Source organism: Salvelinus sp. IW2-2015, linkage group LG13 (genome assembly GCF_002910315.2).
Source record: "Salvelinus sp. IW2-2015 linkage group LG13, ASM291031v2, whole genome shotgun sequence".
Lineage (NCBI taxonomy): Eukaryota > Metazoa > Chordata > Actinopteri > Salmoniformes > Salmonidae > Salvelinus > Salvelinus sp. IW2-2015.
Window position 1 is genome coordinate 49,163,653 of NC_036853.1, and position 15,584 is coordinate 49,179,236.

The window sequence follows — 15,584 nt, forward strand, 5'->3', positions numbered from 1 at the left end:
AACAGAGACACAGAAGAATGCACTTTCATTGAGAAGAGAGGTGTGTTTTGTTCTTGTTTATTCTTGTTTATTTCACTTGCTTTGGCAATGTAAACATACGTTTCCCATGCCAATAAAGCCCCTTTGAATTGAGCGAGAAAGAGAGCAAGAGAGAGAAAGAGAGAGAGAGAGAGTACGAGAAAGAGGTAGAGGGAGAAAAAGAACRAAGATTGAGAACGACATAAACGCAGACAGTCAAGAAGACACTAGTTGCCCTCCCGAGTAGCGCAGCGGTCTAAGGCACTGCATCRCAGTGCTTGAGGCATCTCTACAGAMCCGGGTTCGATCCCAGGCTGTGTCACGTGATTGGAGGTCCAATAGGACGGCACACAATTGGCCCAGTGTCGTCCGGGTTAGAGAAGGGTTTGGCCGGGGKGGCTTTACTTGGCTCATCGCGCTCTAGCAACTCCTTGTGGCGGGCCGGGCRCCTGCAGGCTGACTTCGGTAGTCAGCTGAACGGTGTTTCCTCCGACATATTGGTGCAGCTAGCTTCCTGGTTAAGCGGGCGGCTGTTAAGAAGCAAGGTTTGGTGGGTCATGTTTTGGGGGACGCATGACTCAACCTTCGCCTCCTGAGCCCGTTGGGGAGTTGCAGCGATGAGACAAGATCGAAATTGTGGAGAAAAAGGGGGTAAAATACAACAAAACAAGAAATGAATAAGAAGACAGTAGTTAGAAGAGGTGTGAGTGCGAGCGAGAGAGAAAGAGAGACATGCATCTTACCCTGACTTTGGTGGTGGAGATCTCAGCCTTGAGGATGTCAGGGTCATACTTAGTGCTGGACGAAGACCCMGAGAACACTGGAGGAGAGAGAGCCGTCTGGACCGTTAGTGTGTGAAGGACAAAACGCGCTTGTGTGTGACAATTGGTTTAGAACTAGGTTCGGGTCAGGTTCACTACTCACGGCTGGTGCGTGAGCTGGACTTGTCCTTGTATGCGTCGTTGAGGCGTGTGTACTGATCCAGGGCCAAGGCCAGCCGCTGCTCTTTGACCTGGTATCGAAGATCACAACGGAAATAAGTMTTGTTCGTTCATTCATTCATGAAGTCCTTTGTTCATCCATTCACTCATCCTATTTGTTAATTCATCCATCCTTTCACTCACCCACCCATTCAGTCATTCTTTCATTCACCTATCGAGCCATCCATATATCCTTCCATCCATCCATTCACTAATCCATTAATTTCACCTGGTACAGCTCTTTCTGGGTGACCAGGGCATCCTGGGCTACTGTCAGGTACTCCTTCAACATCCTCTCCTGCTCCTTCCTCCAYTCCGCCCGGGGGTCCTCTAGCTGGGTACTCTCTAGAGAGGGGAGAATGTCATCAATGAGATCTACTCCCATAAACAAATGATGATGATGATAATACTTTATTTGTAGCCTCTTTTTGTGTCATACAGCTACAGCATGCCAGAACACTGATTCAGATATACAGGTAACCAAAGTAATGGAAACACTTGAGTAAATGAGGGATACAAAGTATATTTAAAGCATGTAGTCCCACACAGGTGTGGTTTCTGAATTAATTAAGCAATGAATATCCCATCATGCTTAGGGTCATGTAGAAAAATGCTGTGAAGGCTATTATTTTGGACATTATTTGGCTACCATGGCTATGCCCCCATATGATGACAATGCCCTCATCCACAGGGCGCGAGTGGTCACTGAATAGTTTGATGAACATAAAAAAAGATGTAAACCCTATGCCATGGCCGTCTCAGTCACCAGATCTCAACACAATTGAACACTTATGGTAGATTCTGGAGCGGCACCTGAGACAGCGTTTTCCAGCACCATCAACAAAACACCTAATGATGGAATTTCTTGTGTTTCTTGAAGAATGGTGTCACATCCCTCTAATAGAGTTCCAGACACTTGTAGAATCCATGCCAAGGTGTATTGAAGCTGTTCTGGCGGCCCGTGGTGGCCCAACGTCCTATTAAGACACTTGTTGTGTTCCTTTATTTTGGCAGTTACGTGTACATTTTTTCATGGTTGACGTTTTCGTCAGGTCAATCCTATCCAAAGAAAATCGACACTAACAACAATGGCATTTTACTGTGTGTTTTACACAATGTTTCTATTCCTTTAAACTTCTTCTAAGCACACCAGACACCAGTCAGACTCTCTAAAATACAACACACTCAATTTGTCTCCATTTTGATTAAAAATCCATACAGAAATATCTCATTTASATAAGTATTTACACCACTGAGTCAATACATGTTAGAATCTTTCTGAGTAAGTATCTAAGAGCTTTGCACACCTGGATTGTACAATATTATTATTTGAAAAATTCTTCAAGCTCTGTCAAGTTGGTTGTTGATCATTGCTAGACAGCCATTTCAAGTCTTGACAATGATTCTCAAGCCGATTTGTCAAAACTGTAACTAGGCCACTCAGGAACATTCAATGTCATCTTGGTAAACAACCTTGGGTTATTGCTGAAAGGTGAATTTGTGTCCCAGTGTCTGTTGGAAAGAATCAGGTTTCCCTCTAGGATTTTGCCTGTGCATAGCTCTATTACGTTTAATTTTATCCTAAAAAGCTTCCTAATCCTTGCCGATGGCAAGCATACCATAACATGATGCAGCCCCCACCATGCTTGAAATTATGAAAAGTGGTACTCAGTGATGTTTTGGAGTTGCCCGAAAAATAGCGCTTTGTATTCGGGACATAAGGTTAATTTCTCTGGCAAATTATTTGCAGTTTTACTTTAGTGCCTTGTGATCAATGTTTTGGAATCTTTTTTTATTCTGTACAGGCTTCTTTCTTTTCACTCTGTCATTTAGGTTAGTATTGTGGAGTAAATACAATGTTCTTGATTCTTTCTCTTTGAAAGTCACTGCTCGATCTGAGGGCCTTACTATATAATTGGAGCATGGGGTATCGTTAAAAATCACGTTAAACACTATTATTTGCACACAGAGGTCAATGTTTATTTGTGGACTTTTTAAACTCCTTACTTATTTATGCTCTGCCATGAACAAGGGGTTGACACTTATTGACGTAAGTTCATTTCGAGCTTTTCATTCTTTATTAAATTGTTTAAAAAAATGTATTTAATAATTCCACTTTGGACATTATGGGGTTTGTGGGTGTCGGCCAGTGAACAACATTTGGCAATGAGTCATTTTATTCAAGGCTGTTAACGCAACAAAATTGGGAAAAGTAGGGGTGTGAATACTTTCTGAAGGGAAGTGTACATGCAACGAAGCATGGCCGACACCACACTCTAAAGTGGGTTGTTTTGAGGAAAGACGAAAGGACACGTGGGAGAGAGAGAAGCAATCCATCTGAATCATCCCAAATACTCTCTCGTTCCTCTTCCCACTTCCTCTCACATCTTTCCCTTCTCCTTTTCTCTGTTTGCCTCTTTTGTTTGTATCTCTTACCTTCTTTTCTGGGTTAGCCAGACTCTGTCGGTGGCAGGAAGGAAGAGGTTATCCTTGCATTCTTTACTGTACTGTGGGCTGTGTCCAAATGCCACCAATTACCTATGTAGAAGTTAGGGCCCATATGGGCTTGGTCAAGTAAGTGCACTATATAAGGGAATAGCGTGCATTTGGAGACGCCAGGTCTTTGTGTGGAAAACAACAGTCTCTACATAGTGCAGGCCCTCCGTGGCAACAAGTAGGTCAGCAATCAGAGACTGGCTGCTATGAGGATAACCGGATTTCACCTCAGAGGATTTGTTGTGTTGTGGTGTGTGTGGTGTGATGTGGTGTGTAGTGCTTGTGATCTGTGCTGTGTTCTCACTTCCGTCTCCTGTTCTCTCTCTATGGAACTCTCAGCCCTGTGTATTCTTCTGCTGAGGGTGTAGGCTACCCAGCAAACCAAAATTGGTTATGTGGAAGTTCCCAGAACATTCGTTAGCTCGCGGCATATGTTCTAATAACACAAAAACTAAATATTTGATACAAACATTGTATAATCATCAGCACGACTGGGYAATATCTGTGTTATGAGAATGTTTGACGCAAACTAACGAATGTTCTGGGAACTTCCACAGAACCAATTTTGGTTTGCTGGAAAAACATTACTGGTACATTGGGTTATTACATTGCCTGSAAACSTAATGAGAAAGTTTGGGGAATGTGGTTGTTACAGATGTGCACAACATTTTAGTAAATGTTAGGAGAACATTCCAAATATATTTAATTTAAACCATAAAAAAAATATTACAATAATTTGCTATCATCCTAATGKTATATAAAACCTTAATTAACTAGAACTGAGAATCTTAGCTAATGTTCTGGGAACGTTCCCAGTTTGCTGGGTTGGATAATCCTCGGTTAGGCCCTAAGTAATTTTTTGTTTCTGATCTGCTATATAACCTGTGGTCAATGTTGGGAGTTGCTCTTGCGCTCTGAGGTTGGTAACGGTTCCCTACAAATCGAATGATTAGCTTGTGAATCATGTTGGCTAGACACTGTATCGATGAGCAACCCTAAAAGGTATGAGGTAGTGGCTAGAGCACAATAAACAGTGTTGACACAGTCAGTCTATTGTTTCGTCATTGGTATCTGACAGCACACGGGCAGAACACACCCACCTCAACTCTCAGGATGTGACTGAATATCTGACCGAATGAATGCCTGACTGGCACACACACGCCTGGTATACAGGACACACCTGGTATACAGGTCATTTTATGAGAGCTTATAAGAGTGTGAGGGAGAGCATGTGTCTGTCTACCTCTATACATAATAAACCCAGGACGTCAACAGGACCTCCACTAAGACAGGGGAACCCAAAGCAACTCCCTGAGTGGTTATGTGAAGTCAGGGGAAGTTCCCACTAAGTTAGGCAACCACGCATCTCTGGGCCCATCTACGCCACATAAAAGAAGGCAAATCACCACACATAACAGACCCTTATCAACCCCCGTCCCGTCCCTCCCTCCACTCCAACAATGCAGGGAGGCCACAGGGCAGCAGCAGGGTTTACATAATAAGGAAGTGAGGCCTGCTGGGCGGGGGACAGCCTGGGCAGGGAGGGAGAAGCTAGGACGGGACAGACAGGGCAGGGAGATGTATGTACCCACCCAGACTAGGACTAACCCCACCTGTCTTGCCATAAACTAGGGCCAGGATTTTTATCCCCCCCAGGACCACCGACCTGCATAGGATAGACTCTGGGCCTTATCAATCAGTCCACATTCTCCACTCACCTTACAGGTATCTGGGATACAGCCTAGACAGGTGAAGGGAGGTTTAGTCTGAAGAGAGTATGATGGCCTTGAGCTAGACATGAAATATACAGTACCGTTCAAAAGTTTGAGGTCACTTAGAAATGTCCTTGTTTTTGAAAGAAAAGCACATTTTCTGCCCATTAAAATAACATCAAATTGATCAGAAATACAGTGTAGACATTGTTAATGTTGTAAATGACTATTGTAGCTGGAAACGGCTGATTTTTTAATGGAATATCTACTTAGGCATACAGAGGCCCRTTATCAGCAGGCTAGCATCCCGGAGTCACCTCTAGTGTACATTGACAAACGGTCATTGGGGTGTTTGTTGAGAAAGGAAAGTGYATCACTTCTATAAGGAGGCTTTCACACCAAATTGGTTTGGAGAGGTTTTTCCAGCTCTGGTGCATTTTCCTCCTTAGTTCGGAACTTTTTCTATACTATAACATGAAAAACGGTTCAGTACCAGATTTTTTCTCTCCTTTCGGCACTTCTGTCAAATTTGTCTCACGGATCAACTCTGTCAGCGCAGCCAACGTCCCCCTTATAGCGCGAAAGTATTGTGTGTGCTCCACTTAGCCTGCTCTCAGCGTCTGGGTTGCATCATGTTAGCTCCCCACTCATGCTGCACAGAGGTTAACACACTTGAATAATGCGACACGGCATGTAGAAATGTTGAAACTACTGCCGTGTCGTTACTGTCAAGGTCGTTACTGTTCGCAAAACAMTGTCCATAAAGGAAAGAACACTTTACAATGCATGCCGATACCGGTAGCTTCCAGCTTCGTAGGCTAACTTTTCTTGCTAGCTTACAGCTTTGTTTGTTTTAATATGCAAACCATAATGCAAAATATGCCAATTTTTAACACCGATTGCCACCAAAACTTTATTCATTCACTTAATCGGTCTCTCTCTCGCGTCTCTCCCAAAGATGATCTATTGCCTCAGTGAAMTGACCCCAGGCCGCCCTCTTCTTGCCTCGTGAATGAGGTCATTACTGGTTAAAGAGACACCGCACACTTTTATCAAATGAGCAACTCCTATGCGATTGTTGTTAATCAGTACAATAAAATAAAAATGGAAAGGAAACAGATTGTTCTTCTGTATCCCCGTGAAATCAGCCAAATCAAGCTCAATAAGTCAATGCACGCACACACTCCTATTGATTATTTGCATTCGTGTGAATAGGCCTAGGCTACATCCTTTTTTTGTTGAATTTTACCCCCTTTTTCTCCCCAATTTCATGGCATCCAATTGTTAGTAGTTACTATCTTGTCTCATCGCTACAACTCCCGTACGGGCTCGGGAGAGACAAAGGTCGAAAGCCATGCGTCCTCCGAGACACAACCCAACCAGCCGCACTGCTTCTTAACACAGCGYGCATCCAACCCGGAAGCCAGCCGCACCAATGTGTCGGAGGAAACACCGTGCATCTTGGTTAGCGTGCACTGCGCCYGGCCCGCCACAGGAGTCGCTGGTGCGCGATGAGACAAGGATATCCCTACCGGCCAAACCCTCCCTAGGCCAATTGTGCGTCGCCCCACGGACCTCCCGGTCACGGCCGGCTGCGACAGAGCCTGGGCGCGAACCCAGAGTCTCTGGTGGCACAGCTAGCGCTGCAATGCAGTGCCCTAAACCACTGCGCCACCCGGGAGGCCTGGCCTAGGCTACATCTTGATTTACCCAGTTTATCAATAGAGATTTACCATTCAAATAAAGAATTACCATTAGGTTGTTATGTAGTTAGATTGTAAAAACAAAGTCAAATTGATTGTATGATTGTATAATTGATTCATTAATGGATGCATGGCTGTCTCTGAAAAATGTTGACGCAAAAATGTCAAATGGAATGATATTGAACTCAAAAGATGCCCAACGATTGAACAGAGCAGTAGCTGTGTTTATCTGTCTGGATAAAGTGCCATTCTGTGACTCGGGTTCATATGCCTTCTTTTTTTGCAGTGTTAACGTTTTGGTATTGAATATTGTGACGGTATCGAGAATCGTGATACTTAACCTGGTATCGAAGTCCAAATTCTGGTATCGTGACAACACTAATAGGCTACTGAATATAGCCTATTCACCTCGCAGTCAGAGGGGATATTGAGCTGTTTCCTCCTGCATGTTGTTGGAAGACCAAAGCGAAAGTAATATGAAGTTTGGGACAAGTTACGCCTCTTCCTAATCATAGATGGATTTAACATAAGCATTTACCTCCAATAAACAAATGATTTATGGTTTTGTTTAGGCATTTTAGTTCGTTTGACATTYGCCAACGTGAAACCAACCAGACCAAATGTAAAAAATACAATGCAACAAGCCAAACTCTGATTCAAACTATAGCTCAGAAGTGCAGAAATAYACTGTATCCAACCACCCACAGGAGGGCCAGCCTTAACACACAGAAGCTAAGCCTTGAGTCTCCACACAATCATCCACTCCTGACTGACAGCTGACTGCGTTTGTTTACCCACCGGTGTTAGACAAACAAACAAACAAAGCTAAATCGCAGTAGAAATGTGTGTGAGTGCAACAGATAGATAGAATCTCTAGCCCACACAACAACAACAACAACAACAACAACACCAGCAGCCGCAGCAGGCTAGCTCACATCTCAACCCTGCGGCTTACAGCCAGGCAGCACAATTGGAAAACATTTGGGAATGGATTTAATCTGCATATGGAGAAACAAAATCTGATTTTAATTGAATGGAGTTAATAAGTATTTTTATAATGTGAGGGTTTTACTAAGGGATAAGCAGAAGACAGACGGCCGTGTCGGAATTTCAATACTGCTCATTTAGAAATGAACGTGACTACATTGAATATAAAATGATTTCATTTAGTGGACATGAGTTTGAAAACTTTTCTCTTCTCTCTCTCTCTCTACTACGTATTCAGTTTCTTCTTTTGTGCTGATTCTGATTCCTGGAATTATGTGGCATAATAAGTCTGCAACGGTGAGGGCGAATACCATATCAATATGCTAAAATTCATATGAAAAATTCGTGACAATATAATATCAAGATCAATCTGCTGACAATATTGATAAATTCAACATAGCTTATCGTCTTTGGCCTGACACTTGTCAAGAAGACGATCTGTGAGTTTGCAACATGTTTAGCTTTAACATGCTTACTTAATGTCACTGATAAGACTGCTGGCAGTCAACATCCTTGACACCACACTCATAATATCTCTGGATATCATCAGATTACTGTTATTTAGCCCATATCAGTTAGAAAACAGGTTTTCACAACTGAAAACTCTTGACAAATGAAAAGCATAAAACTCAGATAAAGASTAGCGAGCAAAGAAAGGGCYGAGTAAAGATTTTGACTTTAACTTGATCATTTCTCAAAGTTCAGTCAATACAAATAATACATTCATCATTCGATGGAGACACTTGGCGAATGATCATACGTCTCATCAATATCTCATCAATATCAAACAACATTACGCTCTGACTATAAATTATAAAATAAGTTCCAGTGGTTTTCAGGTCCTAAATATCAATAGGTAATTCAGAGAAAGAAAACCAAAAAAATCGACATCCTTACAGTTTCTGCCGTTCTACTCATTTCTGTGTTGTGTTTGAGAAATTCCAGTGTCGGGAAATACCCCTGCCAAAACATCTGAGAGGGAATCTTGGATGAAACAGCCTGGGGTCCTTTGTTTAGGATGGACAGATCAGTGATTGCCCGGRTGGAAGGCCCAGATGGTTTTGGCATAGACATAATGTTACTGGGGTAACACTGAGGTAAACCTGTCAACTTACTGTTGATGTGGTCGATGTAGTAGATGCCAATCTGAGGGTCGTATGAGGCCTCCCATCCCCACGGTAACTCGTCACCCACACAGTCCGCAAACGACAGGGGCTTCGTCAACCTGAGAGAGAGAGAGAGAGAGAAACATACAGTATCTGTACACAGAAACATACAGTATCCGTACACAGAAACACATGAAAGGTAAAGCTAGTGCATATCGTAACCAATATATAAACTACATCAGGTGGTTCATTCATATAAAAAGACGAGTAAAAAGAAAAGCCATAAAGGAATCATCCATTACTACAACGCTGGTTTATAGTGACTTCCGTCAGAGGCCAGTGACTGTCTAGAATGTTGCATGTGAAAGACCTAGTGACCTTAGAAACTAGAGTTCAGAAAGACAAGCCACTAAACAACAACAACACCACCGGAGCATCCAGCAGTAACAGTGACACATTCCTGAGGGACCAAAGTCTAAAACTGGCGTCGTGGTACCACTCACTCAGCCAAGGTCCCTTCTGTTANGGAGCATCCAGCAGTAACAGTGACACATTCCTGAGGGACCAAAGTCTAAAACTGGCGTCGTGGTACCACTCACTCAGCCAAGGTCCCTTCTGTTACTGTGGCTGTGGGCTGGGGGGAAGTCTGGCTAGACAGGGAGAGAGAAGGGACACTAAACCACTGTGCCWTCTATTYGGGATGCGTTGCCCAAGGWCTGGCTGGGTGGCTGCCTGCACATTGTTCCCGCTCTCCTTTCTACTGGTAGTTTGGATGACTTGGCCCATGTCGACAGTAGACGAGAGACAGCCAAGTTCACTGGCGGGGTCATGACAAGATGGGGGTGGAGAACGGGTGTAGGAGTGAGAGGGAGAGAGCGGTTTTGGAAGAATGTGTTGTATCTTTGAAACTCCAAAAAATGTTTGAGAAACTGGGACAGAATCTATATTGAATAAGTCTAAGAATGTGGGCAATGGGTATTAACTTAGCAGTTTAAGCCAAGCCAGCATGCCGCCCGGCGTACTTCACTGTGTTTATTCAGTGCACTCTCACTCTAAGACACACAAACGCTAATGCTAACAAACAGGTGCACACACACACACAGGCCAACTCTCCTGGCCTGGGCGGCTGTCAGYCTGGTATGCACGCTCCCTCGGCTGTAAATGTTAAAAATTAGACAGGCAGTATTCCTGGTATGCCCCCTCGGCTGGGCCGGCCGACTATCGCACTCCGTACACCACCGACGACCTTTGAACTCAGAAGCCAGTCTCTGGACTGGTCTGCTGTCCTCGCACTGTCCTACTACAGGTATTGGCCTACCATGACTATTATCTACAGTTATTACTATGCTACCAGTTTAGCATCAGAGTGGCTGTTCAACTGAAGAACGAATGCATGAACCAAGCGTTTGAAAAGCTAAAACCTCCACATTATCAGTAGACCAATCACTAACATCACACTGATCAAACCAACAATTTACTGTTTGGACACAGGACCATCACCGAGAAATGTCCTCATACAACACTCAGTCAGGTCAGCAGCAACACTAAGCAATGTGAAAATAGAGGCCGTACTGAAGTGACAGGACAGGAACCGCCCTCCTCCCTCTCCACTATGGCGTGACTATTGAGAAATCTTCTGACTAGTAGTCTGCCCCTCAGTGTGTGTGTGTGTGTGTGTGTGTGTGTACCACATTCCAGAAATTGATAACTCACTCACACCTTGGCTACCCACCCCGCAATGACATGTCCTCACCTCACCCAACTGCCATGTCACACATTCTGTATCACCATACACACATCATTGTGCTCTGAACCCTCACACACACACCACACACACACACACACACACCCACACAAATACACACACACACACACACACACACACACACACACACACACACAATGGCCAGCCCAACACCTTCATCAGCCCCATACATCACCTCGGGGCACCTCCTTCCCCTGCACAATAACCAAGACTGCTACAAATGACATCATGTCCAAAAGAGAGAAAAGTGTTAATCTGGCCCTTCACACATCTGAGGCCAAATCATTAAGGTTCCCAGCCACACAGCAGTGGGACACAAAGACCTGGACTGGAGCTTGTTGCCTCGTGGCGAGATTCAAGATACCTCTGACTGACTGCACCTTTTGATTGCGTCGCCCCGCACGAAGAGGAGCCAAACATCACCACTGACAGGAGGAGTGGCGAGTGCGGATCTTCATGACACATGAAAATTGTCAAACTCATAGCATCAAACCCGTGTGTGTGAAGAGGAGATATGTGAGGATAGATAGAGGAAGAGAACAGGAGGAGTGGTCGGGCATGATTGGACGGTACACTGTCCACTGTCGTCATGTAACATAGAGGTCCAATGTCTCATAGGCCTAGGACTGATTCTTCAGCACCAATAGTGGTCGGTCGAGGGCCGACCTAAACGAACTAAAAGAGACTCCTTCCGCCTGTGTCCAAGAGTATCCTCTGATCTAGAATGAGCGCGTTGCGAGCGCCGTGACGGAGGCTTTTGTTCCCACGTGCCCCAGCACTGACACCCTAATTCAACTGAACGCTAACCTCTTGACCCGCCGAAGTACCAAGTTGACTCGATGGCAAACATACAGCGGTCAGCACACTAAGAGAGATTCCCTTTTCGAAAGCCTCAGCCTCACCCTAGGCATATGCTTGGCCCCGGCCGTGGCAAGTCGAGCCAGGAAAACGATGGCCTAGTGGCGAACGGCCCATGTGCTGGCGCACATTACTAGGACCGCGGCCAATGCTTCTGGATCTCAAGGCTAACGCGCACCAACTCTTGTTTTTGTCTTCCCCTCTATTTCCCCCTTCCTCATGCCTCTTCTCCCCTGTCTTTCAGAACTCAAAGCACAGACGCCCAGCCAGCTGTGACAAAGCCCACCGAGTCACATCACTTCTGTTTATCTATATCGTTCTTCTTCCTGTTCTTTTTCCCCTACCAGTGCCACCACGTCATACAAAGCCGCCAGAAAAACGTGCTAAGCAAAAAAGGCAACGAGGGCAAGACTTTTGTGGCGAAGGCCGTGCTTTTACAAATTCGCCCAATTAAAACGGGTCAAGCCCAAACTGAGAGGGCCAAGGAATCTTGTGCGTAGTGTGGCTCTGCATGAGTCCGCTCACCCGCGCGCCTGTGTGTGTGTATGGGAGGGGAGAAACTTGGGCTGGAGTCTTATCTATGCCTCTTCTGGAAATAAACATTTTTGGGGCTGGAGCAGTGAGGAGGGAGGCATTTACGTTCCTCTCTTTTCTGGGGGATTTAGACAGGGAGGGCTCAGGAATGTGGTGCAGCACTCTGACACTGCCTCTTATTCTCAGCCCCTCTCATAAATCCGAGATCTGGATGGCTGGGCCTGTCAGACGTCAGGGGGAGGAGAGCGAAAGAAGGAGGGAAATAGAAAGGAGGGGGCAGAGGGGGAAGAGTGARAGGGGGAGTGAGAAAGAAGAGAGAAGGATGGAGAGCGAGAGAGATTGAAATAATTTGTCAACCATATTSTAGAACYTACATTGTTTKCACAAYGTTAAATCACTCCTGTCAGTTAGGCCTTGGCCAATGAAGCTAATTTAAATGTGAATTTGAGAGGCGAGGGAAAGCAAAGGAAAGAGGTGAAAAAAAAGAGAGGGATTCCTTTTTTCTGCCAAAAATGTGTATTCCTCCACTGGACAGCCAGGGTCCCCTCTGCTTGACTGAACAGAACAGGTCTAGTCCCTGGCCTGACTGTAACCATGGGGATGAGAGGGGATGACGTGCAGGTGAAGCATGAGACAGTCTTGGCGCAACTTGGCGGGGTGCTATGCTAAAGGTGGGAGGGTCCACTTGGATTCCAAGTATAACACACCCACGCACACACCAAAATCTTTTCAAAACACATCCTTTTCGGATGAATTGGGGGATAYTGCGTTGACAGGGTTCGTGCTTTCCAACTTTACTTCATAATACCAGAGTACAGGGGTGGATCATTTGTAAATATGAAACACCTGTTGCTATCTGGCAATGGGAGTTTTCCCAATTCCCATACACAAAAAGTTCCATCCTATGTCAATGGAGAATMATTTATGGACAAATTATACGGATGAAGTGAGTTATTCTTTGTGGCACACTATGCATGTCTCTGTTCCATCTATCCATCACGTCATGGTTATTATGATGCACTGAACCTGTAGCTCGCAACTAGGGTTGCACATTTTGGGCAATATTCAGAGGTGGAAACTTTCCGTTGGAATTAATGGGAATATATGGGAATTAACGGGAATATATGGGAATTCATGGAAATATGCAAATTACTATTAATACCATTTAAATGTAGATTTTTTTTGCATTAGATATATTTACCATATCATATGGAGACAGAAACATAAACCTTTTACCTTATCATAAGTAGACATAATTGCAAATGATTAAATCCTTCCAATATATATTTTTTTTTAACAATTTAGTTACGAATTGTACTTTAATTAAATGAGTTGACTCTTCACATGGGATGATTTCACTGAACAACAAAAGAAAGGGAATATTGAATGATCCCCAATGATCCATCGCATCTCCCAAAAACGTTTTCAACATGCATCTGTAAAATGATAGTCTAGAAACTAAAGCTTTGGTTGTCTTCCTCTCAGGCTTCCATGTCTTCTCCCTGGACCTCCTTAAAGTGGCGGAGACCACAGCGCACGGGTCCACCTGCCAATGGATGAACAACCGGAATAAAAGGTTTTGGGGCAAGAGTGTGGAAAGTAGACAGTGGGGATGTGGCTGAATTACCTTCTGTCCAAGCCGACCAGGAGGAGGGCACATTGGGGCCAGAGCTCTAGTCACCACTGGGTTGAATGGGCAAGTTAGGTGAAGAGTAGTTGGCGAAAGAGACGACGGCAGTGGTTAGTGGGGGCTTCGTCATGTAAAATGGATCTCTATATAGCCAGGTAGCCTCACCGCAGCTTTGTTGAATGTATTCCGCGAATGTGAAAAACGATCAATTTGGGTAAGCCATTGGCTAGGGGAAGAACAGTGAAACAGGAGTGCAGGGCAGCTTATCAGTATAATTCTTAAATAGTTTACACAGGAAGCCTTGCGCTGGGCACACGGCAAAGTGGCTGTATAGACAGGAAAATTTGCAGGAACAAAGGACGTTGCAATTAGGGGTCTTGCGCATCAAGTAACGAGCCAAATGGGCTTTAACTGGGCGCATACTATAGGCTGTTTCAATGGATCGCCTATGGGAGGAAATCGAGCCTGTACATGGATGGAAGAGTGCACTGGCACATTAGTGGACTGGAAGGTAGAAAGGGCATGTGTGCATAGGCAGAGGGTTTGCAATTCCATTGAAATTGGGGATAGGTTTAACCAAAATTCCACAAGACCTAGAATTGCCTTTAATGTGTTCCAACAAAAAAAGGTTTAACTGTGATAAACTAACTTTGTTGATGGAAATTAAGCAAAATTCCCCAGATCCGGGCTTAAATTCCCGCATGGAAAAATCCCGCGAATTTAACGGGAAAGTTTTCCGACCCTTGCAACCCTACACACGCAGCCAACCAAACAATATGAGATGGCAAAATTCAACCACAATCATAGAACAGTCAAGCAAAAATCATCAAAGTCGCAGGTCCTTAATTGCGTTGTGCAGTCAAATGGCAAACGCTCTCATGTTTCAAAGCCGTTTCCAAGCTGTCAACAAGCGGCCGCAAATTAACACCCATTAAGCTGCATTAAGGGCCTACTTACGTGGCATTAGATTTACACCAGCCAGTAGTGGTGGGGGGAGGGATCAGTACAGTTACATATCACAATATTAATTTGGTATGATATTATATTGATATTATGACTCCAAGTCATCTGTACCTGCACCAGAATTCCAGTATTTTTTCATCCTATAGTTTATTTTTTTAAATAGGAACGCCCAAAGTTTTCAAGCACTTTTATTTCCCTGACTGGTGAAACATCGTTTTTCTCGATTGGTCCTTCTCTTGTCTCTCTGCAGCAGACATATAGTGACAATATGTTTGGAACATCAAATCAAAATTAAATCACAGAAATCGAATCGTAGTCACATATAGAATCGGCCATACATATCTTATCGACATCAAACATCCCTGATATCGTATCTTGAGGTCCCTGGCAATTCCGAGCCCTACAAGCCAGAACCAGCACAGATCTCTCCTGGCCGCATATTCATAAGAGTCCTCAAGTAGGTACTACTGATCTAGGAACAGGTCCACTCTGTCCTTGTAACTATTGATTATGGCTCAAAAGGCTAAACTGAATTCCTGGGTTAAGCATTATGCATACTATGAGAATATTTTTTAATACAGGCCCGTGAACTAACTTTGTACCTACTTATAACGTTAGATACACTGACTTCAATGAACGCCACATAATATTTTGCGCTGACACCTGCAACACAGCAATTCCTAACCTAGCCCACAATGTCTGCTGTGTGGATCGAGCAGTCAACAAGTCGAGCAGTCATTTGAAAGAGTAAGAAAAGTTCAACTCAAAGGCGAAATCCATTACGCCAAGATAATGGAATTCAACCCTCTGTCGTGGGTGATGGTTTGGCTTT

At 44.3% G+C, this 15,584-nt stretch overlaps 1 pseudogene; it reads right to left on the reverse strand.

The window, feature by feature from the left end:
- LOC111971321 (protein WWC2-like) overlaps window positions 1-15,584 on the reverse strand; it is a 49,395-nt pseudogene that overhangs the window by 26,921 nt on the left and 6,890 nt on the right.